Here is a 27,219-nt window from a genome sequence, read left to right as displayed (position 1 = left end):
ATGACAGAGGCAGCGCAGGGGCATTAGGACCTGGTGTAAAGGGTCTATCTCAGCCTGTGGTCAGGAAAGGCTTCCTGAAGCAGGTGACCCTTGGGCAACAATTAAAGGAAGACTATGAAAGAGAAAGGGGAAGGGATTTCCAGGTGGAGAGAACCATGTCCCCTGCTGGACCTAGTACGGAGTGGCAGGCATCCTTTATGTGGACCCCTTAGACAGACTCCTGATTCCACTTCAGTTGCCACGTTACTACCAGAGCTTTTCACAGAGATAAAACCTAATCACCTCCTGCTCCTGCTCTGGAGCTTTAAAATTTTCCCTGGGCCCATTAGATACGTTCATGCCTCCCTGGTATACACAATTGATTCAATCTGAATGGCAGGTCCTTGCCCTCATTTTTCATCTATTTAATTTTACACAATTCTTTCTAATACTTCACAAAGCAGAATTAGTTGATTCCCCCTTGGTGTCCTTACCCCACTTGTTTATCCTTTGATCGTAACTATGGCCGTTGAACAGCCGGATGAGAACATTTTCTGCCAGCAGCTCCAGTGACTGTCAGCTTGTCATTTCATGTGTTGTCCGCCTCATGGACTATTTATTTCCAAATTTTTAAACTCTGCTGGGAGAAGTCTATGCAATGATTTTTATTTTCTCTATTCATAGTGTGGCAGAGTAACCAAATAACATTTAAATTTTTTTATGAGTTTAGGAGGAAAAATTAACTGACTTATAAAACATTCCAAGTACTGTATCAACGTGTGGCCATGATGTTTCCAATTCTCTCTTCCTCTTTCTCTTTCGCTCACCTGCCACACACACACATTCAGATACACGCCCACTACCACCTTCCACAACAATATCAACAGCCAAGACAAATGCGAAGAGGACACTACTGATAAGGTAAAAACCAAGATATAGGGATTGAGAACTTCACCTATGGATACACAGCTTCCAGGAGGAGAAAGCAGTGTGCAAGCTCAGGTCTGTCCACTCACAAGGCCTTTACCCTTGCCCTTGCCTTACAACACACAGATATTAATAGTTATTTTTATTAGTATTCAATTTTATCACATCTTTGGACTTCTTATGTCTCACTTTCCTTATATAAAACAAATCTAATCTTCCTTACTATCGATAAGAATTCTTCCATTCCATGGCTATTATAACAAAGAGCTGCAATCCTTTGGGTTCTTCAGCTTTATTATGAAACTTGTCATCTTTTAGTTTAAAAGCAGCCCTATTGATTTTAAAATTTCTAAATATTTGAAGGACTCTATTTCAAGTATAATGTGAGATGGATTTTAATCTACCTAATTTTACATTGGACAATAATACCTGCCCCAACTCAAATAATAATAACAGCCTCTGTTAGCTATGGTTACACAAACTCCTATAACAATTAACTTTCAAATTGGGCGGCGCCTGTGGCTCAGCGGGTAGGGCGCCGGTCCCATATGCTGGAGATGGCGGGTTCAAACCCAGCCCCGGCCAAAAAAAAAAAAAAAAAAGAATAGAAATTTATTTCTTGTTTAGATAGCAGTCCACCATCAGGCCTCCTATACTGATAGAAAAGTGAACCTCTGTGCCATAGAATTGTTCAGGCTGATGTTTATAAGCCCTTGCCATTAGCATTCATCCAGCAGGAGGAAGAAAAGAGAAGCAAAACCTAATTCTTAAAAGCCCAGCTCAAAATTACAAACGTACTTTGGGTGACTGTCTTTCAGTGAGAACTAGTCATGTAGCTCTACCTGGATAGAAAAGGGGGTTACACGTTTCAAACACTGTGGGTTCTGAAGCTTATACAATGCTAGAGGTCCCTTTTAAGTTAAAAAAAGTATATAAATTACTAATACAAAATGAGATATAAGGCTTTGGAAGAGCCTTTGTCAGTGAGGGTTCTTAAAGCTTAAGCATCATTAGTGTCACAACCAGTCAGCCTCTGCAGCCTGAAAAAAAAACACAGTCCCTGGCTTGGCGGCGGCCTCCCAGGGACAATTTCCTTCTCCAGAAGGAGAGAACAAGTATTGGTACCCAGCTGTCTTTCTCTGTCATATAAATTAAGTGAAAATATCCCAGGAAGGTAATATATAGTGCCAACTAATATCTATTATTGCTTATTAAATCTAATAATGAAACCATTATTTGAGCAACTGCAATCAAAATTTTAGAATTTACTAAAGCTGTCTGAGCTCAGGTGAATCTAATAGATGATAAATAAAATAAAATATCTAAGCAGAGTATTTGTTTGATTTTTTTGTTTCATGTTAACATTAGTTTGAAAGTCCAGAGATTTCTCTGACTTATTTTCAAAAGGAATTAGATGCTAAATTTTAATCATAGCCATTATGTCCATGGCAGGGCTACGCTGTACTATCAGTTTAATGTATGCTCAGTAAATATTACATACTAGTTAGTTTAACCTCTTTTCCTTGGTAGTTTCATAAGGAGTGTGTGTGTGTGCTGTGATTCAGCGGGACCTTTCAGAAAATTTTACTGCAGTGACACAAGTATTTGAAGTATGTAAATCATCTTGAACTGGGGAAGATGATTCCTTCTCTGGCTCTGCTGTTTCCTTGTGGTGACATGTTACTGTTACTTACCAAACTTCAGTTTATAAAATAAGAATAATAACACTTACCCTGTTCACCTGAAGTTCCTATAAAAACTAAACGCATTGCTGAATGAAAAGGCATTTAGTGATGAGAAAACACTTGATAGACATAAGGTATTCCTGATGATGTTAGTCATGATGATAGAAATAAAATAGAAACCTTGTCAACCAAATTACTTACAGAATGCATTTGCATTAAGTCAAGTATCTATGTGAAAGTTTCCCACTTACTAGTGATGAGATTTTGAACAAGATGCATATTTTTTCTTTGCCTCGGACTTTTCTTCTTTACAAAATTATTATGTACTATCTAATCTTTGATGTCCTAATACTGAGAACTCTGTTTAACACTTTGCTACCTTGGTTCACCCATAGCGGTGGTGCAAGGATTAAAGGAGCATATACAAAGGGCTTAAAGCAGAGCTCTGGTCAGAGTACATGCTATACAAACAGCCATCAGCTCAAAAATTATTACAAATGCAAATGTTTTTCCTTTGAAAATCATCTTTTTAAAGACACTAAAATGCAACTTTTGTTATACTAACCATGCTCACACATCTACTCTCATTTTTTCATGGTTACTCATTGCTAGGATTATCTCTAGCCATAACTCCATAGGAGAGGGATGACAATTAGGAGTCAATTTAGTCATATCAAAGAGTATAGATTCTGTGATTTTTGAGTGTGGGAATGAAATAAATATAACTTAAAGCATCTTTTATTATTTGTTCCATGTAAATACATGTATAAACTGTTTTATCTGGTTTCTCAAACACTGATTTTTCAAAGCAATGTTTTTTTCTATCAGATCTCACTAAGTATTTTTTAGCATTATACATTCCATAATTTTTCTGCAGTTATGTCAATAATAGTCAAGGCTATAGTTCTATCTTTGTTCAAATTCTCCAACTAGAAATGTTTTCTTTCTTTTTTTGGTTAAACCCAGCCTATGTAATTTCATCTTTTAGAATTTCTCCGAATCCTTTTAGCATGTGTATTGATAATATCAAGACAGGAGAACGTGCCTATGTTGCTATTTTGTGAATTATTAATTCATCGTCCTCATATTGCCTTTGTGATATACCAGAAGCAGATTAGCATCCTGTTCCTTATTTGTAAGTACAAACAACTGAGAAAAAAAGTGGCATTTAAACAAATTTAAATTATGATTGTAGGAAAAGCTGAAACTTTCCCCTGTTGTTTTTTGGTGTTTTTGGAGAGACAGAGTCTCACTTTATGGCCCTCGGTAGAGTGCCGTGGCATCACAAGGCTCACAGCAACCTCCAACTCCTGGGCTTTAGCAATGCTTTCTCTTGAGGTTTTCTGCTTTTGAAGAATTACAAAATGCCTACTGACCTTGACCCCAAGAGCTCCCCATTCTCCAACTTGAGTACTCCAAGAAAGATCTGTATGCTTCCTTTGCTGCTATGTTTGCATTCTGTTGTGGAGCTACACACTTTATAGGTGGAAGTGTCACTCTCTAATTCAGATCAGAAGAGTAAATGAATTTCAATTCCTGGAAGAGAAACACAGGTCTCCATCAACAAACCCTGCCTGTGGTAATGTACAGAGGATTGCAATGCATGTTTACTGAATGGTGCAATGCCCACGTTTATGTTAGCTACTTTTGGAACACTTAAATCTCATAAAATTTCCTTAACTGGAGCATTGCAGATCTAATGAAGAGCCAGAATTTTCTCTCCTCTTCAGCTCTGTCTGATGTTGTTATTCTAAGAGCATCAGCCTCCTGCTAGGAAACTTACAGAAACAATTTGTCAGCAAATGATAGTAACTTCCATGAAAGGTACAACGTTAGAATATACCTAACTTTGACATACTTCATTAAATATTCCTGATTACTCATAAATATAAGCATTAACTTTTTGCAAAATAAGACCTTCAAAGACAGCAAACTGCATCATTTTTGAACTTTTGCTTCTAATCCATAACATACTGTAAGGAATATATAAAATGTACCTCTAGTTTATTATTTGTAAAAGAAAACATTCCACTAATTCTACCTAATTTGGGAATATGTTGAAATTTCTTCTTGCTAAGCAGCAACTCTTTTTGATTTGGCTGCGTTTGGAATCTTACTTGAACAGTCATCACTGTTTTCTCATTTTTCATGTATATTTTTCGATGCAAGCTGACAGGTCTTCCAGGGAGCCATTGTTTCACAATACTCAGAATATAGATTTAGCATGCTTTAACACTTACTCAAAATGCTGACATGACTGTAAAGTCTTCTTATTCTTTAGCTAAAAGTAAAAACGAGACAAAAATACAATATTTTGTACCAATTATCAGGATTTATTCGTTCTATTTTTCTATATGAGATCACTTCTACTATTTCGTTTCTTCTCAGATGAACTATTAAATATTACCACCATCTGGAGAGTTAATTGATATATAACTGAAGTGTTGTGTGAAATTATGTGACTGTGGGTAGTATATATAAATAATTTATGCTCAACTACAGCAAGGAAATTTTGAAAATATGTTCCTATGCTCCAACACCACATTTTCAGGACTGTTAGAAAACTATTAATGTTTTTTCTGAAACATTAATATCTCAATGGTTCTCACTACATGTATTTCTTGTTATGGATACATAAAAAAATTAAACACTACCTTACAAACTTCAGATATTATGTGATGGTACCTCTTCACTTGATAGAAAAACTGAGAAAGGCAATTGGTTTCTTCTGCTTCAGAAGTTTGGTACTTGGTGTTCTCTCTGCCTGGAACATTCTTCCTCTTTTCTCTGTGTAGGTCTTGACTTTGTCCATTTAAATCATGGCCCAAATGTCATCTTTCAGACAGATCCGCTATGGCCACAGTAATAAAATGGTACCATTTTTATTCGTCCCACTAACCTCCCTGTATTATTATCTGGCCTGTTTGTCTTCTTTGCAGTTAATCCCCTTTTCTGTTTATTCATTCAATTTCTGTCTTCCTATACTGAAATGTTAATTCCATGAAAAACAAATTTATTTTTCTCACCTCTGTATCCCTATTGCCTTAACTAGAACCTGGTCAATAGCAGGACTTCAACTGACATTTGTTTTTTTTTTTTTTTTTTTGTAGAGACAGAGTCTCACTGTACCGCCCTCGGGTAGAGTGCCGTGGCCTCACACGGCTCACAGCAACCTCTAACTCCTGGGCTTACGCGATTCTCTTGCCTCAGCCTCCCCAGCAGCAGGGACTACAGGCGCCCGCCACAACGCCCGGCTATTTTTTTGTTGCAGTTTGGCCGGGGCTGGGTTTGAACCCGCCACCCTCGGCATATGGGGCCGGCGCCCTACTCACTGAGCCACAGGCGCCGCCCTCAACTGACATTTGTTATAAAAAAATAACTAAATAAGCTCGGCACCCATGCACAGTGGTTACAGCACTGGCCACATGCACTGAGGCTGGCAGGTTCGAACACGGCCAGGGCCTGCTGGACAACAATGACAACTGCAGCAACAACAACAACAACAACAACAACAACAACAAAATAGCCAGGCATTGGGATGGGCACCTGTAGTCCTAGCTACTTGCGAGGCTGAGGCAAGAGAATCGCTTGAGCCCAAGAGTTGGAGGTTGCTGTGAGCTGTGTGACACCAAAGCACTCTACCAAGGGTGACAAAGTGAGACTGTCTCAAAAACAAAACAAACAAAAAAAAACACTAAATAAATTGGTAAAGTCCTAATTATATATACCATGTTTCACATCCTCTCATAGGACAAGTTCTTGGTCCTGTTTTATTTGCCAACTTCACCGCATGGCTCATTTCCTTCTCTACTCCATGTATACATAGAACCATTAATTACTTTTAATTTTTTTAACTCGCCAAGTATTTATAACCTCAGTGTTCATACAAATTTCCCAATATTGAGAAATTTTCCTAACATTTTGCACCCTGATTCTAACTGTAGATTTTTTTTTTTTTTTTGTAGAGACAGAGTCTCACTGTACCACCCTCGGGTAGAGTGCCGTGGCCTCACACGGCTCACAGCAACCTCTAACTCTTGGGCTTACGCGATTCTCCTGCCTCAGCCTCCAGAGCAGCTGGGACTACAGGCGCCCGCCACAACGCCCAGCTATTTTTTGGTTGCAGTTTGGCTGGGGCCGGGTTTGAACCCACCACCCTCGGCATATGGGGCCGGCGCCCTACTCACTGAGCCACAGGTGCCGCCCCTAACTGTATATTTTTGATCATCTTTCAAATTCTGGTTATGAGATACTTTCACAAAGCTCTCTATTTTTCCAGTCATAATGAATCAATTGTTTCCTCTCACCTGCTAATATCATGTTCCTATTACGATTCTTACTTTAGTTTTTTGTGTCTGTATGTTTCCAGCTGGCCATTAGAATTTAAACACTTTTTTCTTTTCTTTTTTTTTTTTTTTCTTTTGAAACAGAGTCTCACTTTCTTGCCCTCCATAGAGTGCCATGGAGTCAAAGCACACCCAACCTCAAACTCCTGGGCTCAAGTGATCCCCTTGCCTCAGCCTCTTGAGCAGCTGGGACTACAGGTGCCTGCCACAACTCTCAGCTATTTTTTAGAGATGGCATCCTGCACTTGCTCAGGCTGGTCTTGAACTCGTGAGCTCAAATGATCCACCCATCTTGGCCTCCCAGAGTGCTGGCATTATAGGCATGAATCACCACGCCCAGACCTAGAATTTAAACTCTTGATTAGAAAAGAAATTAATCTCTCAGTACTATGAGGTGCACAGGTGCACAACATATTATGTGTTTAAGGTGCTTAAAAGATTTTGCAGTGGAAAAGAAAGAATAAATGAATCTAATTCAGGGCTTTCAGTAAATGTCTCCAATAATATCAAAACTCAAGAGGTTGATGCTAAAATAAATTCTATTTATTTGATCTATAATTTAAAAAACATGATGTAAATTTAAAATGATCAGCTTATTAGAAGAAGAAATAGACCTACAGAAAATAATTCTATCTACGGATGGATTTGGGGAAAGTATGTTTATTGATTGCAAATAAATAAGAAAAAGTGTATCATCTGCAGAGATATTTCTGTCTCTGTAATAATTCACATACATTAGAAAATGCAGAAGTTTATTACATGTGTGCCTTAATTTGCCATTGCATTTGTTCAATAATATGGACACTAAAGATCACAGACAAGAATACATTTGAGTGTATATCTAATACACACACACACCCACAGAGTATATTCAGCCTGGTGATGATGAAAACACTTTATGAAAGAAGCTGCAATAGTGTCCTTTTCATCCAGGCCTTCCAGGTTTCTAAAGAGGTATCCTGATGGGTGAGCAGCCAATAAGTACCAGCACTGCCAACATCCTGACAAAGCATCTGATCTCACTCTTTGTGGCCATTTCTTAATGTTAGTGGGAAGCAGCTCATATTGACACTAAAATCTATTTGAAAGCGAGGTTCTTGACAACTAAACTTCAAGCAGGAAGAGCCTTTAAAAATCCACGCACACACATTGTGTTGACAGCAGGCACTATTGACATTTCCCGCTGAGCAATCCCATGCCAAGGGCTCAGCACAGGCAGGAGAAGGCAAGGGGAGAAACGTAGCTGGGCTTTCTTAAAAACTACCTGCTGTCAGTCAGTTTGGCATCATTTGGGGAAGCAGGTGCTCCACCAGATAAAATGAAAGATTGCTAGAGACTTTGTTTCTTTCTGTTCCTGTTTTTGGACAACTCATTGATAGTAGAACCTAGTTGTGATGAAAGTTTAGTTTACCTTGACAAGATAGCTTTTTCTCCAGTCTATTAACCCGATCACTGGCCTGTGACAGATTAGGGAAAGGGAGAACATAGAAATTTGACTTTCTCTGTATTTACTCTTCTTTTTTCTGCACACACAAGCCGTAGCTGGACAGAGGAAAAAGCATGCCTGCATTCCAAATATGACTTCCCAAAACCAAGTACTCTGCAAGAATGTTATTTTTGTTGTGTTTTTAAGTTCTATCTCTTTTGACATCTCTGATCTACAAGAAGATTATACTTTGCTTGATGTTACCATGCTCTGTTGTCTGAGGTAGGTGAACTGATTGTAAGGTCAGTAGTTTAATGCAAGTACCTGTGTTACGGTGTTGGTCATAATTTACAGGCAGGAAATAGAGACAGGGTGCAACATCAAAATTTCACAACTCAAATTCCTATTCTGTGATGATAACATGAGGCTGCCTTGTACCTAATTAAATAGCAAAAATACAGGCCTGTCTGCATAGAGGTCACAGGAAAGCCCACGGAAGATGCTAAAGCTGATAGAATGTCAAATGTTACCGCTACAGGAAATGTTGACAAACCATAAATGTGTTTGATATTTGTATGTGAATAGTATAGATTAAAAAATAAAACACATGGTAAGGGCATTCAGTTTAAGCAATGAATTAATTTTAAGTAAAAGTTGTTACTATTACAATTGAAGAAAGGAAAGACTTCAAATGCTCCTTCAGAAAGCTCTGTACACAGATAAGAAGGCAAGGATCCATATGCAACAAGAAAATCAGGAAAGATTAAACTCAAATTTGTATTCATTCAATTGGGTTCAGACATGTATGTATAATTAGGACAAAAAATAATTTACTACAAATTACTAAATTTAAAACACTGATAAGTGCCGTAAACCCTCAGAATTAAACCTAGCATATTATCCTGAATAATTTTCTAGCATTCTTTTCTACATTTTGGGGTCTCATAATCTGTGGTTAGCTCTTCATATGACAATGATTCTTGTAGTGTTTGTTCCTATAAAGAGAATAGAAAAAGAGTTCAGTCATTCCTCTAGCAGAATTGATTGAAATTTATTTTTTAGTATCAATAGTAGCAAAGTTTCCTTCGGCTTCACACCTCCTGGTAATGGCATGCCAAGACTTGATCCAGCTGAGTGGAATGCGAAAAGCATGGAGCTCCCCACACCGTTGTCCTCAACACTCATCAGACCTCTGCCAGGTTACCCTCTACAAACCTAGAAATCCCTCATAGGTCCCACCCTACAGGAACACAAATGTGGAATGCATTTTTAATTATTTATAATCCATATTGGGACTATTCCACAGGGAACATACCATTGGCATACTCATGGCACCGTGAGTATTCAATCTTTCACCTAATTATCTAACAATTGGAAGAATTTTAGACAGTGGTTTCTGTCTCTGTGCATATACTGGCAATGCCAAATTGGCAGTCTGTCTAGTTAGCTTGGGCTCCAGACTAGGACATCCAAAGGTCAAGATGAGGAGTTTGGGCTCATTATAGCAGTAGTAGACTGATAAGGAAGTCATTTCATTTTGTTCTGGTTTTGTTTTCAACTCCTTTGTTTCAACATAATTTACATACAATATAGCACATTCATTTAAAGTGTGCAATTTATGGGGGTTTTTTAGTGTACTTATTATTGTGCAACCATCACCATGATTTAATTTTTTAATCTCTCCCTTGTTCCAAAATAAAGCCCTTTACCTTTAGAAGTCATGCCCATCTTCCCTGCCCCAGCCCCTGACAATCACTAATCTTTGTGTCTCTGGATTTGTCTCTCTGGACATTTCATAGACAATCATACGGTATTATTCTTGTTTGCCTGCTTCTTTCTCTTAGCACATTTCCATCCATGTTGTGCTTTATTCTTTTTTATTGCTGAATAATATTCCATTTTCGTGGATATGCCACATATGTGTTTATCCATTCATAGTTGACAAATACTTGGATAATTTCCACTTTGGGCTATTATAAGTGTAACTATTATTGTGTAAACATGAGTTTTTAATTCACTATTTGGTTATTATTGGGTAAACATGAGTTTTCATTTATCTTACATATATTTTAAAGATCAGAATTGCTAGTTCAGTTCACATGAAAACTCTGTATTTAACATTTTGAAGAATAGTTAGACTGTTTTAAAAAGTGGCTTTCTGGTTTCACATTTCCACCAGAAGAGTATGAAGACTAATTTCTCCACATCCTTACCAATATTCGTTATAACATGTCTTTTTGATTATAATCATCCTAATGGGTGTAAACTAGTATCTCATATGGTTGTGATTTGCATTTCCCTAATGACTAATTTTTGTGGAGTATCTTTTTATGTGCATGTGAGTTATCTGTAGATCTACTTTGGAAAAATGTATTTTCAATTTATTTGGTCATTTTCACGTATTTATATATGAAGTATATATTTGAAGTACAATTTACATATAATACAATGCACAAATCATCATTCATGTTAAGTTCAGTAACATTTATAGTATTAATGTTAATACAGTGCTGTTAATACTGTGCTAAACCTATATTAATACTATGCTAAACTACATATAGAACATCTTCATCAGTCCTCAATGCTCCATAATATTTTTTTTCCATAAATTCCTTCATCCAACCAAGGTAAAACTCTCTGAGTTGCCATAGATTAAGTGTTCCTGTTCTTGGATTTTACATACATGGATCATACAGAAAATCATACAGTACATACTCTCTTCTCTTTGGTATTTTTCACTCGGCATTGGGTTTTTAAGACAAACCCATGTGGTTGTGAGTACCAAAGTTTTTGGTTTTTATTACTAAGTAATATTTCACTGTATGAATGTAGTACAATTTGTATACCCATTCTCCTACAGTGGACAGTAGGGTTATTTCCTATGGATAGGATTGTTATAAATATTCCTTATTATTTTTTGTTTTTGTGTCTGTGTGTGTCACCCTTGATAGAGTACCAGGCATTACAGCTCACAGCAACCTCAAACTCTTGGGCTCACATGATTCTCTTGCCTCTGTCTCCCAAGTAGCTGAGACTACAGGTGCCTGCCACAACACGCCACTATTTTTACAGATGGGGTCTCATTCTTTCTCAGGCTGGTCTGAACTCCAGAGATCAAGCAATCTATTGGCCTCGGCCTCCCAGAATGCTAGAATTACAAGCATGAGCCACTGCACCAGGCCTGTTATAAACATTCTTATACAGATCTACAGAGCTTATTTGCAGGAGTATGTTTCATTTCTCCAGAAAATGAATGGCTTAGTTGTTCTTTGGATGCATGTTTAGCTGTATCAAAAGTTATCAAATCATTCTCCTAAGAACTTTTACCACTTTATACCCCCTTAAGCTTCGAGTTGATCCACATTCTCAACATTTCATAACATTTAGTCTTCATGATTTGAACCATTCTAGTGGTAGTGAAATGGGAGCTCATTGTGATTTCAGTGTTTATCTCCCTGAGGATTGTGATGTGCTTATTGAACATTATATACCCTTTTTAAAAATAAAGTGTCTATTGAATATTTGGACCATTTCTATCAAGTTGTTTTTTTTTTTTTAATTCCATTTGTGCTGTGTATATAAAAGATACTTTTTCCCAATCTGCAATTAGCCTATATATTTTCTCAATGGTACCTTTTGGAGAACAGATACTGTCATGTTGATGAAGTGTAAGTTAACATATTTTGCTTAGTGACTATTATGTCTTGTGAGCTAAGTCATTATTGCAAAGTAAATGATATTTTTAAACCATTGTTATGTCATTTTCTAGTAAAATTGTTTGCAATCTTTTGACATATATTATTTTTTTTTTTTTTTGCGGTTTTTTTTTTTTTTTTTTTTTGGCCAGGGCTGGGTTTGAACCCACCGCCTCCAGCATATGGGGCTGGCGCCCTACTCCTTGAGCCACAGGCATATATTATTAATTACAGTATTTGTGGATTACAAAGATTTTCTAAGTAGTCATGCTAACTACAAAAATAAATGATTTTATATTTTTCCCATTTTAACCCTCAATATGTATTTTCTTTACATATGCTATAATTCTGGCAATGCAATATTTTTATTAGTGTTTCATATAGTCAATTATTCGTACAAGTTATATAATACATGTGCATACATGCATACATAGGTATACATATTATATATGCTTATGAAAGAAAAATATAGTTTTATTATAAAGGAAAAAACTATTACAAATGTAATACTCAAGTCACATTTGACTTCTGCAATTATAAGAGATATAAGATACAATATACAAGATAACCAATTTATCAGTACATGTTGAGTATGACAAGTTTAACACAGCTTTTCTTTTATAATAAAACTATAATTAAAATTGTAATACTCAATATACACCAATAAAAAAGTGAACACAAGTCATGTTTCAGCATCCCTTATAATTGCAGAAGTCAAATATGACTCAAGTATTACAAATTTAATATGGTTTTTTCCTTTCTTAAGATAGTATGCATTTTCTTGGCACCCTCTGTACACATGAATGCACTCTTCAAACTTTCTAGTGTAACTGATTGCTATTTGGAAATGTGAGCATCCAATGACTATAATTACTTTCATCTTTAATAACTTTGTTTATGATTTCTGTGGTGGTTAATGTTATGTGTCAACTTGACTGGTATAAAAGATGCCCAGATAGCTAGTAAAATATTACTTCTGGGTGTGTCTGAGAAGCTGTTTCTGGAAGGGATTAGTATTTCAATGAACAGACTGAGTAAAGAAGAGCACCCTTCTTCTTTGCATGGGTACAGAAATCATTCATTCTCTTGAGGATCCAAATAGAACAAAAAAGTTAATTTACTCTCTGCTTGAACTGGGACATCCATCTTCTCCAGCTCTCAGGCATCAATAATTCTCAAGCCATCAACTGAGACTGCAACTTATGCCATTGGCTTCCCTGGTTTTCAGAACTTTGGATTCTAGCCGAAACTACACCATGGTTTTCCAGAACTTGACTCCTCATCCTCTATAATTTTGTGAGCCAATTTCTCATAATAAATCTCTTTATGCATTTACATATATTTACATGTATTTACATATAGACTGATTTAGTTTTTCATGTATGCCCAATTCATTAGTCAAATTATTTGTTAAAAACTATACATTACTACTTTAATGATATGTGGGTCTTTTTCATTATATATTATAATATATAGTTTAATCCAGATAACTGGTAGTATTTTTGTGAATCTCAGTAATCCAAACATTATTCCTAGAAAGATTTGTCTATACTAGAATATATTTTTATCTATAAATATGCATGCATGGACTTACGGACTAACCATTTATGTCCCTTCAAAATTCTTATATAGAAGCCCTAACTCCCAATGAGGTGTCATTTGGAAACACATCTTTTGGGGTATAATTAAGGTATGAAGAAGAGGTGCTGGTTTGACAGGATTAGTGTTCTTATAAGAAGAGATACCAGGGAGCTGGATATCATTCTCAATATAGGTCTTGTAAACACATAGCAGAATAGTAGCCCTCTACAAGCCAGCAGATTCACAATACCCGACCATGCTGGTACCCAGATCATTGGCTTCTAGCCTCCAGAACTGTAAGTAAATAAAGGTCTGTTATTTAAGCCACCCACTCTATAGTGTTTTGTTAATGCAGCCCAAGATGCCTAATACAAATGGATAGACATTTCTCAGATCTGAATTACATGGGTCTTTTCCTCAAACACATTCATCATTTATCAGTGGTATTGGGAACGGTTTTGCAACCCTGCTCCTTAGCTTTGATCTGAATTATATAATATTAAAGGTCATGTATTTTTTAACATGGCAAGCACCTAAGGAGTTTAAACCAAATATCTCCTAAGTTGTCCATGAACTCTGACATCTAAATTAAATTGGATCAAATTACCAGTTCTACCCCCATATGCCCCATGGGATTATATTTATTTCATATTTCGGAAAATATCTTTGAGGCTACATTCTCACTGTCACTTTTACGTCCCCTGATTTCCCTAATTCTGCAACAAAAGGACTCAGTTGTAGTTCTCAGCCTGTTTACTCACATGTGCATATTTGTGTATGTGTACTTGTGTGTATGTCTCTTAAACTTTATTAAGACTATAGAGAGAAGTGGAATCATTGCAGTGATACACTTGCTAGTTAAATAATATATATTCACAAATGAGAAGTCAACGCTAACATACACCATTATAACTTACAAGTCACTAATTCTCATGATAAAAACCAGTTTTGATTTCTGGTAAGCTATGTAGCAAAACACCAATAGTTACATCAATAGGTAAGGATAAGAGCAGGTTTATAATAGTTGTTTCAGTGGCGTTGTCCTTTCTGATTGAAAGCCAGCTGACCACCCTTAGGCTATGAAATCTGAAAGGTGCTAGTTGACTCAGAACTTTCTAGTTTAAGATCTGGATGTTGGCATAAATAGTAATTCATAATATTTTACTGTACGTAAGTGTGGTGGCAGAATGATGGCTCCCCAAAGATATACAAGTCCTGGTCCTGTAACCTGTCACTATCTTACCTCAGATGGGTCCTGTAACCTGTCACTATCTTACCTCAGATGGCAACAGGGACTTTGTAGATATACTGCAGGTTGAGAAATGAGGAGAGTAGCCTGGATTATGCAGGTATGCCCAATCTAATCACATAAATCTGTCGGTGTCGCTCGGCCGCCGACCAGCAGGGACGAACACACCAACGCAGTCAGCTTTCAGCAGGTTTATTATGGGGGCAAGCAGCTTTGTCCGGGGAGAGCAGGATGGAAAAGCCCCTCACCTTGTTTACAGCACTCTGTATATATACTCTAGGACACATCCTGTTATTGCGGTTTCTTGACCTAGATATCTCTCCAATGAATGCAAAGGGCACGGGCGGCAAGGTTGTTGCCAGGGCGCAGCCTGCGAGCAGGTTTCCTAAAGTACGCCTCGCCATCCTGTTTTTGTGCCTGATCGACACATTGTATAAGGGCCCTCCACATAAATCCTTAAAATTGGAAAACCTGTCTAAGCTAAAGTCAGAGAGAGGGAGTTGTGACTACAGAAGAATGGTCAGAGAGAGGCAACATGGCTGGCCATGAAGATGGAGGAAGGATGTCACGAGCCAACACATGCCTCTAAAAACTGGAAGAGGCAAGGAAATGGATTCTCTCCTCGAGACCCCAAAAGGAAGAACACACCCCTGCTAACACCTTAATTTTGGTTCAATTAGAGATGTATTCTATTTCTAACCTCCAGCACTGTAGGCTAATGCATTAAATCCCTACTGTTGTGATAATTTGTTACAACAGCGATACAATAATACAATAAGAAAGTGTTTTAAAATAACATGTTTTGTAAAAATGTGGCTGTTCACAGAACAATCGCTTATCTGGCTGAAAAATCGGGTATCTATACAACATAAACGGTAAGCAATAGGTGATTAATTACAGAATATTCAAATTTTTGAATAAACCATCATTAAAAGTGGCCATACAACTATGAATTTTGAAAATGAGAATGATATATTATGAAATAAAAAACTGAGTTCGGCTTCTTATGCTTAATCATTTATTTATGTATGTACATATTAGAATTTATACCAAAGTAGTTAATTATCACTTTCTTTGTTCATGGTGTTTGGAGTAACTTTATCTTTCCTAGATTCCAAACAGAAAACTTCTGTCCAGGTTGCTAATGTCAGAAATTTTGTGAGAAGACATGATATGATAGCTGCCTTCCGTAAGGATGATACTTATTATTTAAGCACTTGCCCAAAATATTGATGTGATCTGCTTTCCTCATAGGTCTCAACAGACCAAAGGCCAAATAGCTCTTTCATTCTTTCAGCTTACATCTTACCCCAGCAACAGACATGGTCAACTAGGTTATTTTTATTCTAATTTCTCCAGTTTCCACCTTGACCATAATTGAATACCTTGATGGTGCTACTTTTATTAAAGGAGATCAAAGATAGAAAGAAAACAAATAGGAAGAATGTTGATTCCTTTTTCCTTTCAAGAACAACTTGTATATTTTGGGACTGTAATGTTTCCTTGATCATTAGAGGCATAGATAGATGTTAGAATGAAGAATGAGGGAATGGTTTAGCTGATAGTTAGAGAAATTAACAAATAGAATCATGGTGTTTGCAATTCTATGCACCATATTTCAATGTAGTTATTACATACTTTTTAAAAGTTGTTTTAATAGTTTTGTTTTTATGGAAAAGTGTGTTAGGTTACTTTCTAATTTAATTATATTCTAATTCAATCCATGAAATGTGAGAATGAATAGATACTTTCGTGAAAAGGTAGAATTCGATCTGAGTTTTAAGAAAAGACAGGATTTGACTGAGTGCTCTCAATTTTTTCTTTCATTTTTTTCCTGGCATAATAAATTTTTGTTGTATTTCTGAATTTAAATTCACATGTATTCTACACTTAGTATATTTACACTTGTAGTATATTCTACACTTAGTATATAGTTTTAGATAAATTCAGAATTTGCAATGTATTTATTCAACAGAGTATGAAAGATCAAATTTATCTGACTTGCTTTAGAGATGTTAAATACCAGGATGTCTACGTTTTTCTTCTCTCTAACGTTTAGGTTGTTTGAAGGATAAAAGTATGCCAAATACTGAGAAAAACAGTGCACATGTTTTTAGCACCTAACCTAAATGCCTCTTAAAAATATTCCTGAGACTGGGGGGTGATAGAATTTTAGCAATTATCTTCATATTCACCTCAATTTTGAAAGTCTGGCTTCCAGCGACATTAAAAGTCACTTGTGACCAAAGAAATCTTTCATGTTTACATTTAACACTGACATCACACCAAAGCATAACAAAAGTAAAAATTAAGTAAGGATTTAATTGGCATTACTTGAATGTCTGGCTGGCCTCTTTCATTTGGGTCTTTCTCGTAAATCTGCCCAAAAAAGCTGTATAACTAGTCTGATTTTTTTTAAAAAAAAACAACACAGAATTGTAATAAATATTTTATTGTTACATTGTGGATTCAAGCACACTGTATATGTGGTCTATCTATTGTCTAATGTTATTTGCGATTTGTTTAAGGACTTTTTGTCATTGTTATTGAAGAGCTGACAATTGCCTGGGTCAGGGGTCAGCAAACTATGTCCTGCAAGTCAAACCCAGCCATAGCAAAGTTTTATTAGAACACTGCTCTGCTCATTCATTTGTACGTTATTACAGATGCCTTGGCACTGTGATGATAGAGGTCAGTAGCTGCAACAGAGACTCTATGCCCTGCGAAGCCTAAAATATTTATCATGTGGCCTGTTAAAGAGAAAATTTTGCTCATTCCTGGCTTAGCTTGTCCAAACTCAACATAAATGTTGTAAAAGTCCCTTCCCAGTGGACTTTCATCAATTTAAATAAGTGAAGAGAGCTAAGTGAATAATGAGTGGAGTGTTTTCATTAGGAAAAGTCATTAAGTTGCTGGATAGTAAATTGTACTTTGGTTTCAGAAACCATTGGATTATTGACTACTCATAGATTTTGCTGGAACAACATTTTCAAAATACTTGAATTATGTATTTAAAAAGTAGTGTTAAATGTGTAACATCAATCAGAATCAAGCCACAATGATAATTAAAATCTGTCCCTTGATTTATTATTTACCATCGTGATGATTACCCTTCTATGTTAATACAGTTGTTTTTAAAAGCATGTATTAGCATTTTCTACTCTAACAAAATTAGTGGGTGGTTAGCTTAATGCATATTGACTTATTTAAGAAGAAATTGAATATCCTAAGTCAATTTCCTACCTAAGCAAATTGTTAGTTATTTCTCTTTGAACCATAGCCCTCTTATTTTCCCCTTGATTAGAATTAGATATATTTTCAGTTTCATTCATAAAATAAAAACATAATGAACTTGTCAAAATTATTGGCATCTCTTCACTCTCATGAAGCATGCAGACATGCCAAAAATATCCTATTTGGAGGAACACTGTTAGATCAGCTCTCATTTTTCTCTAATATACATAACCTATATATACTTACCTACTTTCCATTTGACAACTTGTATAGGCCACTCCGTGGATGCTTGGACTTCATTTCATTTTTCAAATCCACTCCTGTGTATTGGCTATACATGAAATTGCGTTTGACTGATTCCCTACAGTATCAATATGTTCCCACCTGTCTGTATTTCTTTATAATTTGACTAAATTTCATACCATCTCCCTACTGAGTAACATTTATTGATTACATTAGTTTCTTCTCTTATGCAGATGTCAACAAAGATCATACTTTAAGTTCAATGAAAATCCACTAGATAATTAAATTTCTACCTATTATTAGAATTCAGCCAATTTTCTGTCCATTTAGCATCTTCTGTGCACTTAATTTGAAATATCGGTGAAACAAGATAAAATACTATCATATCATGATGTTTTACACCTGACAAAAATTTTGGAAATAAAATTTTGACTATCATAAAATTAAAAGCAGATAAATTGATAATAATTTTAGATTCCTTTTACCCTCTTTTATTTTAAAAATATATGAATATGTATATTTTTTGCTGTGTGATGATTAATATTAATACATTGTACTTTTATTTTATAGTTTTTAGGAATTTTTCTCTTTCCTTATCCATGATTCTGGCATTCATCTATAAAATGTAGATAAGTAACAAAACTCAAGTTTGTTGAAAACATTAAAACAGATAATGCTTATGAAAGTGCTTTATTAAACATAAAGCAAGAAGAAAAATTATTATTTGGACATTTTTGTAAACATCACATTATGCCCATAATTACATCTAGTATTTACTATACAGCAGCTGTAAAATGTTAATACAAAGTAATGTTTAATTGAAGAAGTTTGTGCTGTTTACTATATTATTATAGAAATAAAATGAATCAAAATAAAAAATGAACAACTTTACTAAATAACTACTATGCAAGTCATTATTTTTGGTGAACTATAAAAAAAGTAAAAATGTACCCAATTCTTACTAGCATGTGATTATACAATTAATGCCCTATTAACCATTAAATCTATCACCAAAATTTCATTCTCATGCAAAGCTCCAGCCCCATGAAAAATGTTCATTTAGTTTCCAATGGATATTTTGGCTATTTCCAATAAATGTTTTTGTTATATTTATAAATAATCCCAGGTCCTAACTGTGGAAAATTCATTACCATCTCTACTAAACTAAGATTCTGCTAAGCAGAACTTTTCCACTCTCAGAAATTTACAACCATGACTGTAATTTAACACACAGATTAGCATGTTGTTGGGGTAGAAAGCTCCATCATTAGTCCTCCCTGACCGCTAATGCACTCAACCCTCACAATGCACAAAATAAAAATGAGCCCTACTAGGTGAGACATTTTGGGCCTGTATGCTAAGAAAATCAATTAAGCAAGACTTATTGGGCCTGGGAAATTTTTGTCAAACTGGATGACATGTGGGGCACCAGAATGAGTCAGACTAGTTCCAAATGTGAGCCTTTTCACTGCAATTGGAACCTCTCCATCCTTCTGACCCACTGGCCTTCTAGCTGGACCTAACTGATTATGAGAGAATTATTTCTTGGGACTGTGAGGTTTGGAATGTTCCATATCATACTAAAACTTATTTCTTTGCCAACTTCTTAGTCATTCTATTCCTGCAAACATGTGCATATATAACTTAGCCAACCCTAAGAGTGATCACCATTTTTGTACCCTGACAAGAATGAAGATATTCTGAGCTACCCTGTACATCATGAGAAAGAAGAAATGCTTGGTCTTTTTTAAAGGGGATTGGGAAGTCTCATGCAACACACATTATCCATCTTTATCACTATAATAAACTTACTAAGTAGATCTTGTCTAATTACTATTTTAAAATTAATGGAATTAAAGCTTATAAAACTCTCAGTCATATGTTCAGTCACACTACAAGGAGATTAATACTTAGGATGCTAACACGGGCCTGTGTAAATCTTAATGCCTTTGCTTAGTTTTTCTACATGAAAAACTATAACATTATATATAACATAAACATATGACATACACACATACTTCCAGCAGTAGGCATAGAATACTATAGCATCACTAGAAAATTTAGGTAGCACTGAGTTTTTCCCCCTCTCCCAGGTCCTGAGTATTTTGAGTATACCCATCTCTCTCTCCTTGGCTAGGTGTGTTCATTTATAGCAAGTGAGATGGGAGAAGAAGGTGTCAAAAAAAAAAAAAAAATACAGTGCTGGCCCTAAGGAAGAAAAGAGAGTATATAGAGTGACACAGAATGGCTCATTGCTGAACTTCACCTCAATCCCTCCATGCTGACTAGATTATAGGGAGTTCAAGTTAATACCAGAGAGCTTTTTCTCTTGAATTGTTACCATGCAATATGTGTCTCACATTAAAAATTAGGTTTTTTTTTTCTAAAAGGTGTTTTAAATATACAAAGTGGACTGTAGCAGGATTTCTCCTGAAACATATGAATTGTACCAAAAATCAATTTCTTAAAAGAGAAAATAATCATCAGAAACTGTCTGAAGTATCTTTAAATTCAAGGGACCTGTCAAGTTACCAGCAGGAATTGTACAGCCCTTTGTTGAATCTGGAGTAACACGATCCACAATTGTACAAATCTTCATCGAATCCTCAGCAGCACAGCACAAAATTGCACAGGGCTTACCAAACACCCTCATGTAGGTCAATCGCATTACCACAGCTGCTAAGGAAAGTGTACATTACCCGTGTGCACCTGGGAGGTATCTGTTCTATTGTGCGGTGTGTGTGACTACTCAAGTCCCAATTGACTTCATATATCTAAGCACTGGCAAACCCAGAATTCAAGCAGTCCAGTGGGTGACATGATTTCTGAGGACAAATAACTGGAACACTTTTATCATTGAACTCTTAAACAAGTAGATTTTAACACTTAGAGGAGCAGTGACCTCTGGGTCAAAATTGGCAAGTGTGCTGTCAAACCTATTAACATATTGCCGTTGTTTTTTTCCTTGCAAAAAGCTTTGTTGTAAAGGACACTCATTCACCTTTGGTCTGCGTATTTCTCCCAGCAGACTTCAATCTTCCAGTTACTGTGACCTCAGAAATAGAAAAAAATTTATCTGTCCAGTAGATGTTTGCCCTATTTTAGTTATACAAGTCAGAGGGCAATAAAGAAAAAAATGACGAAAATCACATCGATAGTCAGAAGAAATTACTATAAGACAATTTTAATTTACATATGCTTTATCTAATGTTTAAATTAAACTATTATTACAAAGAAAGATATACACCACTCTATCATGAGCTTTCTCTAATCTTGTATTTCCCTTTTCTAATAAAAGTGCAATGTTAGAGATATACACTTTAAAGTAGTACATTCAAAATATCTGGTAGACCTGTTGAAACACAGATTCTGATTCCGTTGTGCCAGTGGCTCCGGATATTGTGCATGGTGCTGATGCCTTAGTCCAGGGATTTTATTTTATGCAGCAAGATTCGGGTCAGAAGCATAGGAAATTGCACATACTCCAGATAAACAGTATTTTTCAGACCAAACAAATCATAAATATATGTAAATGAGATGAGTGGTTTGCAGAGTAGTTCTTTATAAATACACAGCATAAAAGCTTATTTTGATGAATAGTTTCATTACACATGCGTTTATTGAGTAGTAAAATTTCTACTCTATTCAGTTAGCTTATTTATTTAGCAAATCCTTATGTAATCCTTATATACAGTATATCCTCCAGAGTTGATCACCTCCTTCAGTTGATCTCATTTTCAGAGATAGGACGTGCACCATATGTAGGCCTCAATACAGTAGCCTTAGTTCTTTATGCTGACCACATCTGTATGTTGACCAATTTGCTATAGTCCTTTGGATGTTCAACTTACAGAGGTTCTGCTGTAATTATACAACACAGAAGCCAGTGTCTGATCCACACATTTTGCAATAATTAACCTTTTTTCCCATAATAATCCTATATGGTAGGAAGTATTTTTATCCTCATTTTAAGATATAGAGTTGTTGCATAATTTATTTAATGGTCTAGTAACTCTAGCATTCCAGTAGCTAAAAAATTTCTAGATTTTCTTTACAGGATTAACAATTATACTTCACTTAGTTTTTCTCCTCTCATTTACTAAGTTGGCCCCGAATAGTCATACATAACTACTTTTTATTGAGCACCTAAATGTGCTTGGCACTATGCAAGGGGTTTTATGTTTGTTTTTTTCTAACTTAGTAACCCCATGAGACAGAAGCTGTTTTCCAGTAAGGCTACAAAAAACAAAATGAGTAATTTAATTTGTAAATGATTGGCCATGTCTGCATAATTCAAGCCCGCTTCTTTTTAAATGTATATTACGTTCTGTCAACATGAAATAACCTATTATAGAAAATTTTGAAAAAATATTTAGAGTTTCTCCTATGAAAATTGGAAATTTCTATAAAATATTTGGAATGTATGACTTAATGTTTTGTACCAATATAATTTAAATAAGTTGAAAGTTTTATTTACACTAGTTAAAAAGTATGTAATTCTATGTTTGATAATTATTTCATTGCTTCTTGAAAAAGATTACAGAATTACATGTAAATTATAAAAGAAAAATATAATAATAGATTTGAAAATAAAGATATTGCTTCAAATTATTAATAAAGTGGCTTACAAATACCTAAACTGGCTCTAAATGTAATGAGATGTAGGCTATGGGGAATTATATTGAAGTTTTCCTCTTTATCGGACTATTCTGCATGCCCCTGGTATTTATTTAATAGTGAAATCCAACAATGTATCTCTGTAGTCCTCATTACAGATTTAAAGATCAAAGCTTTCAGAGAAATTTCAGGAGGAAGAGACACAAGGAAAAAGCAACTAAAGAAAATGGGACTATTTGGCTCTACAAATGTAAAAGTAGAAATAAAATTTTAACCATAATCACAGAATGTAAGAGGAGACATGCCGATAAACTAGGGAACAGCCAGAATGAGGAGGTACAGCTGCTAGTTGTCTTTTCCTCTGAGATGGTATTACTGTAGACAAACCAATCTGCAGCTGTCAGTCAAAGACATAACCTCCACGGTCACCTTTTGCAAATTGTCAGGACCACATCCTCCTAATAATGGAAGTGCATGCTATGGATATGTATTGGGATTGACACTGACTTAAAAGGTTAGTCCACATTTTAAAAGAAATGTCTCATACTGACATTATAAGAAAATAAATTATTTTGGCTCTTATTTTTCTCCTTTTTAGACTTTTTTCCAACTTAAATGTTAAACCGTTGATTTCATTCCTTCATTTCCTTTCTTCCTCTTCCTATCCCCTCCATCTGCTTTCCTCTTCTTCTTCTTCTTTTTTTAATCTCTTTTCTTCTCTTTTATCTCCCTCAGGGTCTCAGGGCAGGATGCAAAGTACGCGAAGACTAATAATGTTAGAGCTTCTGCAAACAGATGAACTGTGTGTATTTTCCCAACATTCCTATGTGGGACTTGGGAGCAATTGATTTTTTTCTCTATGAAAATGAAAAACCTCCTTATTTGGTTATAGCCAAAACATAGGTTGTCTCTTCATGTTCTTCAACCTCAAACAAGGTTCAACATCACAAGAACAGTAGCAAACCATGGAGATTTTACTTAGCATTCAATAAGGGCACTAGAAGAGGAATTTACTAATAAAACACTGATTTTTTTTTTCTTTTTCAAAATGTCCTGGCTTAGCGCCGTGTGGCTCAGTGAGTGGGGCGCCAGCCATTTGCACCAAGGCTGGTGGGTTCGAGCCCAGCCTAGGCCTGCTGGACAGCGATGACAACTGTGACAACAAAAACAACAACAAAATAACCTGTGTCGTGACAGGCGCCTGTAGTCCCAGCTAGTAGGGAGCCTGAGACAAGAGAATTGCTTAAGCCCAAGAGTTTGAGGTTGCTGAGAGCTGTGACACCACAGCACTCTACCAAGGGCGACATAGTGAAACTCTGTCTCAAAAAAATGAAATGAAGTAAAATAAAGTAAATTTCCTGTTAGTCTTTATTCTCAGCCTCCAGTCATCAAGTCTTTGCTTTCTCCTTTTCTTTCTCTAGAACTCGGCCCACTGGACTCCTTATCCCTCCTCTTGCATCTCCCATGCCCTGGGGATTCTCATCCCTTTCTTTTTGTCCTCATCTTAACCTCTGCACTTGTATGTCACACCCACTACATGAGACCATGTTTTAAGTATGTCAAAGCCAGTAGAGCAGGCACCATTTCCAAAGTTTACCAGCCATTCGCCCACTTGCAGTCAGATTGTACAGACTTCTTCCCTCACCATCAGGGCAGAGATTCACCCTGACTTAAACGGACACACATGTTCTATATTTGGATTTGCCTTTTCTACCCATAATGCCTTTGTTATGGCCACCACTCATGAGCTTGGAATGCGTAGTGCACTCTCATGGGCACTCCATATCATATTTATTCTTACCAAGGAATTCATTTTACATAAAAGAAAATTTAACAGGCTCCTGCTTCTGTAATTATCTGGTTTTACCACATATCCCAGCACCTGGAAATGATTTCCCTAACTGAATATGGAAATAATTATACATGTAATGTAAAGGACTTGCATGAGTGTATTCACACTGATAATTTGTCACTTAGGATTTTTGTATGATGTAGTCAAACGCTTTTTCAAAGACAACATTAAACTGAATTAAGAACAACATTAACTGAATTAAGAAGGTTAATGTTGAGGGAATAAAAACAAAATTTTAAATAATATAATAAAATAATAAAATTTATAATTTTATTTAAAAATTATAATATTCAAATATAAGTGTTATTATTAATTTATACTCATAAAATTATTACATATCAAATATCTTTTCATCAAAGAGCACAAGAAGAAAGCTTTTAGAAATAAAAAATAATTGTTATAAATTCAGTCTTACTAGGAAGTATAACATTATGATACTGAAACTGTACCAAGCAGAAATAGAATAATCAAGAATTAGAGTAATTCAGTATAATCAATAGGTTTTTAAATAGTTATATATTGTGGCTGGGTGTTGTGGCTCATGCTTATAATCCTACCATATTGTGAGGCAGAGATGAGAAGATTGCTTGAAATCAGAAATTTGAGACTACTCTGAACAACATAGTGAGACCCTGTCTGAACAAAAAATAGAAAAATTACCTGGGCATGGTAGCACATGCCTGTAATCTCAGCCACTTGGCAGACTAATGTAGGAAGGCCTCTTGGGTCCAGAAGTTTGAGCTTGCCGTGAGCTATCATGACACCACTGCCCTGTAGCCTGGGCAACAGAGTAAGACCCTTTCTCAAAAAATTATACATATAGACGGAGCCAAAAAAAAATGTACAATTTTGCAATATGCTTTTAATATCATTATTTCAAAATGTTAAGGGGGTATAAGCATTTTTATTATATGAATCCCCTGTATGCTGAAATCAAAAATTTTAGTAAGACAGTGTCATTGTACAGATAGATAAGTTTATATTCCTCACTTCCCTCCACCCTTCTTTCTTCTTAGCTCCCAGCATCCTTTATTTATTTTTATTTCGTGCCCATTTGTATCCATCGTCTAGCTCCCAGTTTTTGGTGAGAACACGTGATTTTAAAATCTAAGACAAAATTTTTTAGAAATTTTGGTCTCATTTTCTTGTAAATATTCATAAAAGTCTCTCATGAGTTTCCCAAAATATCAGCAGCTTCTCATTATTTATAACAGGTAACAAGAAACCAAGTCAGAACTGCCAATGCGGTGAGAGCTGCCCTTTGGAGACAAAGAAGATGGTCTCTTGCAACACAGAGAACCCTTTGCAGGAGATTTTCACACAAAAGTAGTGAGTGGTCCCTCTGGTTTTTTACATTGACCTTTCAGGCTGCAGGCTGGCTTTGTGAAAATGCTTCCTTTTCTCTTCTTCCTTCAAGATTATATTTTATTTTTAAAAAACTGAATTTTAATAGTATAACAACAGTAGGAGACGGGGAGATAGAGTGTGATTTACCCTGGAAGCTACATATTCTCAGAAATGGATTTAATCATAGCTATAATATCATATAAATAGCAGATAACCCTTCCATTGTTTTTAAAGTGTGGATTGTAGCCCACACTTCCAAATCCGAGTCAGTGGAAAAATCTTAACAATTCAGAGGCATCTTCGTTAACGTTAAGATTTTAAACCAAACTCTTATCTTTAATGTATTTTTCTTTGTACTGTCTAATGTGTTCAGTATTGCTCTGATTTCTATTATTTACAAATTCAGTTAGATTTTTTCAATTATCCCAAATTATCATTATCATACAGTAAACTATTATATGATACCAAGAGAAACATTATATAGTAAAGCTATAACATGATACCAAAAATCAATTGAGCAAAAAATAAATGTATGTTCTATCATATGTCTTCTGTCCATGTAACAAGTTATCCTTAAAGGACATATTTTTCAAAATAGATTGATAAATACTTCTAAAAGTGCAGAGGAATTATTGAATTCTTACACTGTCAGTTTGGTCAAATAGTGTATATTTTGAATAGAAGGAAATAAAAGCATAAAAAATGACGGGTAAGCCAGTGCCTATGCTAGAATTGAAATCTGAAGTTTGGGGAATCTTTCCTAGACTAAAACATAGTAACAACTTATATTAAATTACTGCACAAGAAATAATAGAGAAGCAAAGCACAGTATAGGATAAGAATGGTTACATTGGAAAGGATCAGATGAAAATATAATTATCTCCCAGTGAACACACACATTCACAAAAAAAATATGAATCCACATCACCTGCTAGATCATGTTTCGGTTTTATGAAACAGGAAATTTAAAACACACAATTTATTCTACCTGTTGAAGTAATGTAAATGAAGGTGGGTTTAGCCCGATAACTCCACTCC

The 27,219-nt window shown here is 35.6% G+C and overlaps 1 pseudogene; it reads left to right on the top strand.

Annotated features, from left to right (window-relative positions):
• The first annotated feature begins 501 nt into the window (after positions 1 to 501).
• The window catches only part of LOC128567406 (cofilin-1-like), a 28,081-nt pseudogene continuing 1,363 nt past the window's right edge, over positions 502 to 27,219 (top strand).

Source organism: Nycticebus coucang, chromosome 16, assembly GCF_027406575.1.
Source record: "Nycticebus coucang isolate mNycCou1 chromosome 16, mNycCou1.pri, whole genome shotgun sequence".
Taxonomy (NCBI): domain Eukaryota; kingdom Metazoa; phylum Chordata; class Mammalia; order Primates; family Lorisidae; genus Nycticebus; species Nycticebus coucang.
The sequence above is the reverse complement of the archived record's forward strand: the minus strand, read 5'-3'. Positions and strand labels throughout refer to the sequence as shown.